A 5,762-nucleotide genomic window follows, 5' to 3' on the forward strand; every position below is an offset into this window, starting at 1 on the left:
GTCCGTTGCCGGACACGAAAAAAGACAAAAAGGAAAAAAAAAAAAACAAACATGTATCAAAGACATACAAGTCATCCATCTTGGAGTTTTACTGAAATTGTTTAGCTTATCTTTATTTAGTAAATTCCTCCTAGTTCCTTTTCTTCTTTTTATTACTACTACTATTATTATTATTATTTCAGAAGACTCAATAAAAATCCAAATTGTTACATAAGTATTGCTGATTACCATGAACCAAGTACTCTGATGATGTCTTGCATGGATTATCTCATGCTATCCTCACAGTACTATCCCTATGGGATAGGTTCAGTGAGTTACCTTATTTTGCAGATAAGAAAACTGAGAGGTTAAGTAACTGGCCTAAGGAAGCACAGCCAAGTAGGTGCCCAAACCAGTATTCAGACACAGACTCATCTACCCTACGGCTTGAGCCCTTAACTTCCAGGATATCATCTCATATGTACTTTTAAAAATGTGATGGCCTAGGTACAAAATTATGAGGAAATATAAAGATGAGACCTATTCAAATACAAACCACAATACAAGAGGTATCTTAAGTTTTGAGGACACCAGAGTTAGCAATCTGGGTTAACAACCATGCTGTGTTCCTATTATAACACTAGAAAAACAGCCTAGAATGCCATGGCTTTGTTACCTCCTTCACTTGTAGAAAAATGTTGGGGGGCTGTGGGGGCAGACCAATGGTTCTCCTGGGGTACTGTTACAGGTGACAAATGACGAAGGTGGTTCTCCACAGGGGCTGCATTTTGTTTGGGTTTCTAGCCAATGCACATGCACACACCAATCTCCTTACAAGGTGGAGGTAGCTGAGACCAGAAGGGCTATTAATGAAGGAAGAGTCATGACCTTGGCAGTTATTTACAGGGAAAGAAGAGTCTATAAATGAGGACACATTGATATTAAAATGGAAGGAAAACTAAGTGGGATTAAGAAAGAATCAGGTTTTATAGTAAAATAGGGTCTTCTACAGGGCTTAGAAATTAGTGGCCTTTAACGTACACCCAGGCAAATGGCCCCATGAATCCATCTTTAGCTCTCTGTGGGCTGAATTACACTCCACACAATATACTAAAGACAGTCATGAACAGCTTTTATAGCTTGGATGAATGGCTTTTTAGTTTAGGTTGCATTATGAGAACAAAACAAGTGGTCGTGAATCATAACATTTTATGGGTCTGCTGCTTCATATAGTTTTCTAAAATTAAGCCTCTAAATTATACTCCACCCTCATTAGGAAAACAGTCCCAGAAATAAGAAAGCATTTCCGAGGCTATGCAAAAGAGAGGATGGTAGATCTGTGCCTGGAGAGACTGAAGTATAATTAAATTGATGGGAGCTGAGGAAGGAAGTATGGGGTGATTGAGGAAGACATGCTACTGCCTGGGAACCGAGTGCCAGCAGACACTGATGGTAATCAGTGGGAGTTCACCGCCCATGACCAAACCAGGACCAGAGGCCAGCCATCTTCAAATTATAGAAGGCCTCCGAAGAAAGGCAGCAAGGAGAAATCATCCCTATGCAAAGCCAAAAGTGGAGGAGGGAAAAGAAGACTTTCTAAGGTTCTAAGCAAGTGTTTACTGAGTATTTTCCATCCATTGAGTGCTGTGCAAGACCCTATTGGGTTTAAAACACCAGCATAAAAATAAAATAAAGGCCATTACCCTCAAGGTAGTTACCATCCAGCCAGGGAGATAACAGACAAAAAGAGAACAAAGCCAGGCAGCATAAAATTAAATGCCAATTTCCCTGGGAGCTACTAGAGACACTCTGGACATTCAGGGCAAGATGGGATCAGCGCAGAAGACCAGGCAAGGTCTGGGCAAGGCACCTTTCAGAGCTCCCAGAGCTCTACGTACACCTACCATGCTGTGAAGGCCTGACCTTGCTTACATCCCCACCTCACCGTGAGGTCTTTGAGAGCAGAGGCCATGCCCGTCTTGTTCCGAGTGCTATCTCCAGTGCCCACCACTCAATAAATAGCTCTTGAATTGGACCGAATGCAACGGAAGAGTAAAGAAAAGCTTATAGTGGGGTTGGGTCTTGGTCTAGCTCCTGAAGGATGATGGAATTATCGAGGCTGAAAGAGGCATTTCAGGCAGGGGGACCTGCAAGAACCATGGTGGAGGCTTTCACTGTGTGCACGGAGAGTAAGAAGAGAGGTAAAGCAGTCGTGGCTGGATAGATAAGCACTAGTAATTTGAAGACTTTTTGCTCCTAGAAATGGGTCAATTATTTCATGGCCGAGAGATGATTCATTATTACATTATTACTAACAGAAATAGATGTGGATTATTTTAATACCACTACTTCCAATGTTGCCAGCTGCCAGAAGAAATAATTCCCATATACAGCAGAAGAGAGGGGGACAATAGGCTGGCCAGTCCTTTACTTGAATAATGCTCCCTGCCTCCATTTCTGTTCAATAGATTTTAATGTCAGTTTCACTGCTCCAGTTTACCAATTATTTAAAGGTTATAGTCAGTCAGACAAGGTTTGTTTTAAAAAAAAAAAGTAAAAACACAGAGGAAGATAGTCTTCAAAAAAGAATAAAGCACACTCATGAAAGTTTAGATCATGTCACCAAGCACAATTCCAAATGCTGTTTCTCCTTTCTCGTTTTCTCCTCACCACCACTAACAACCCCGGCCTCCAGTTTACCAATTATTTAAAGGTTATAGTCAGTCAGACAAGGTTTGTTTAAAAAAAAAAAAGTAAAAACACAGAGGAAGATAGTCTTCAAAAAAGAATAAAGCACACTCATGAAAGTTTAGATCATGTCACCAATCACAATTCCAAATGCTGTTTCTCCTTTCTCGTTTTCTCCTCACCACCACTAACAACCCCGGCATCCAATAAATATGGTCACTCTGATGAATTAAAGAAAGAAAGAAAAAAATTTTTCTAATGCTTTTAAGGTATGGTTTAGGCTATACATTAAAGTCAAAGATAATGTATTACCTTGTGCCCTAGTATTTTTCTGATTTATTTTTAAAAGAGTTTAGCTCAATAACTAACATTCTCCTATTTTTAATATGTCTAAGTGGTTAACACAGGATTTTCTAAGTTTGATCCTATTAAATGAACTGACCAAAGTCTTTACTTCCTAGTTAAATGGACTCCATCCAAGAATGCCATGGAAGACAAAGAATCCAACTGGTTCAGTGGTTCAATCCAATGAAGCATTCACCCTGAGCCTCTGACAGCTCAATCTCAATGCTTTCTGACAGTATGAAGGATTGCTAATTTCTTACGCTCTCACTGGTGGTTCTTAAATGCTCACCAATGAACCAAATGTTGATCAGTCAATGCCAAGGAATCAGAAACCAAATTGCCAAGCCCCTGATTTACACAGTCCAAAGACTCAGTGAAATACAATTTTGCCTTTCAGGTTTAAAATCAGATCAAACACTTCAGGACTTATTAAAAAGTTTTAGTACATGCATTCACAGTAAAAACAATTGTGAATGCAATTTATAATTTAAAGGAGATAAAGTTAATATTATAGCTTCTAATATCTAACATGTGTTGAGTACTTACTCTGTTAGGAACTGTTCTAAGTACATTAGGTACATTAGCTCATATATCCTCAATAAAAACCCAATGAAGTAGTAGTCTTACCCCTATTTTACAAATGAGGAAACTGAGGCACAAAGAGTTCACTAACTTGTTTAAGGTCACCCAGCTAGTAAGAGGTGAAGTCTAGAACCATTGATATAGGTTTACAAGTATGGTGTCTGTGATGCAAGTTGGTGTTGATATGGGGAAAGAGAAAAGGCTTCGACAAGAAATATTGAAGAAAAATTTAACACTTACTGAGTAACTGTGATGTGTTTTCATATATTTCATTGCTTTCAAAAACAAACATAAAGTAGGTATCAGTAGCCTCATTTTGATAGAAGAGTAAGCAGAGAATTAGGTAATTTGTCCAAGAGCACATAGGTGGTTGTGGTTGAGCCTGGACCACATGGGCTCTGAGTGACTTCCTCCCTCTGGACCACTGCAGCTCTCCAGTCACTTGCTTTCAGCAGGAGAGATCGTGGCTCTTACTCGCCATGAAGCCCCGCAGCTTAGTGGAGAGCCTGAAACCCTGGCACTCAGTGTCTGCTATTATGTAGTGATGTTACCTAATTTCTGTGAGCTTCAATATTTTTCATCTATAAAATTATCATAGACGTGGTTACTGTGAGTAGAAAAGGAAATCATTTATAAGAAAGCACCATGTAGACGCTAAGCCACAGACTTATCAATTGTAGGAGCATAAACAACAATACACATAATCAGCCCTAAGTTCTTCAGTTGCTCTTCTAAAGGAGGTGGTATTTTAGATGTGTGGAACTAATTTTCTTTTTAACTAGCAAACTTAAAATTGTTGCTAACCTTAGGCACATTGAAATTTATTTTGCAGTTAGGGCAAATTTATACCATCTACTGTCACTGTAATAAATATTCAATAAGGGACAATATTATGCTACATTATAGCCTTCCTTTTTTTCCTCAAACCCACCCACGACCACATCCACCTCCTGACCCCTCCCCAAACTCCCCCAAGAATAAACAAACACAGAAAGGAAATCAAAGAGAATTTCATTTTCTTTAGGCCACTAAACACCTATTAGCCATTTTGTTAAAGCCCAGGGCATTCAGCTTGTACACAAAACTCATTACTATATGCATTTTAAAAGGAATCTGAAAGCAGTGACCTGACAATGGACACAATAATTAAAAAAAAAAATTCTCATTACCATTCTCTCAATAATATATAACAAAACTTAAACCTCAGTAATATTTTAACGTTACAATAAATGTCTGCTTCCAACCCAGTCCATGGCTGCTTAGGATTTCTAGTTGAAACAAAACCTAACTGGGGTAAAATACACATTCTGCTAGTTCAATTTGTTGTGTTCTGGATAGCGCCTGTCTTTATAGAACTACCTTTCCCCCCAATTAAGGAACAATTTTGCCAATCAGTTTTCTTGGTGACTGGGTCTCACAAAAGAGAGAGAGAAGGGAAGAAGCAGGGGTGTCAGGAAGGTTGCTGTACCTCCTGTCACATCACTACTGATTAAAGAGGCTCTGAAAGAACAGAAGGAAAGTGCATTTCAAGAACAACAGAACCTTTCAGTGAAAGCACATTCGCCTAATTGAAAAGCGACTTGAAGCTGTTATTTTTATACCCCAAAATGCTGAATCATTCTTCAAACAATTTCACAAAATCAATAAAAGAGAAGTAGTTCTCTCCCGACCCCTTCTCCTAACCATTGCCCGTTTGAAACGCTGCCCTTCCTTTTCTCTCCTGTTTAGATTTTGGGCCAAGTATCCAAAGAGAAGCAGGAACACATTGCGTTCTCTCAATTAAGAACAACGTGCTAGGCAAGAAAAGGAGTATCTTGCACCCGAGTTTTTCTTCTGAGGTTTAAACACTGATATTCTGCAGCACTGAAAACAAGGTTGTAGGGGATGGGACACTGACACCAGTCTCTGTAGGGATTATTTCATTATTAGTTGTTGTTATTCTATTGAAAGGTAGGGAGGAAGGGAACAAGGGAGGGGAAGGGGAAGAGAAGAAGGGAAGGAGGGAGGGAACGGGTGAAAGGATGAAGGGAAAAAGGCAAGCCCGGATGCCTGGTTTAAAATCAGAAATACAGGGTGGTCCTTCAAGATTCCCATGATCTTGTCCCCACAGACATCCAGGACTGCATCTGCCGAGCACTCTGGTGATGTGTGGGAGAAGTGTTCAAACA

This window comes from Galeopterus variegatus, unplaced genomic scaffold, assembly GCF_000696425.1.
Source record: "Galeopterus variegatus unplaced genomic scaffold, G_variegatus-3.0.2 Scaffold1131, whole genome shotgun sequence".
Lineage (NCBI taxonomy): Eukaryota > Metazoa > Chordata > Mammalia > Dermoptera > Cynocephalidae > Galeopterus > Galeopterus variegatus.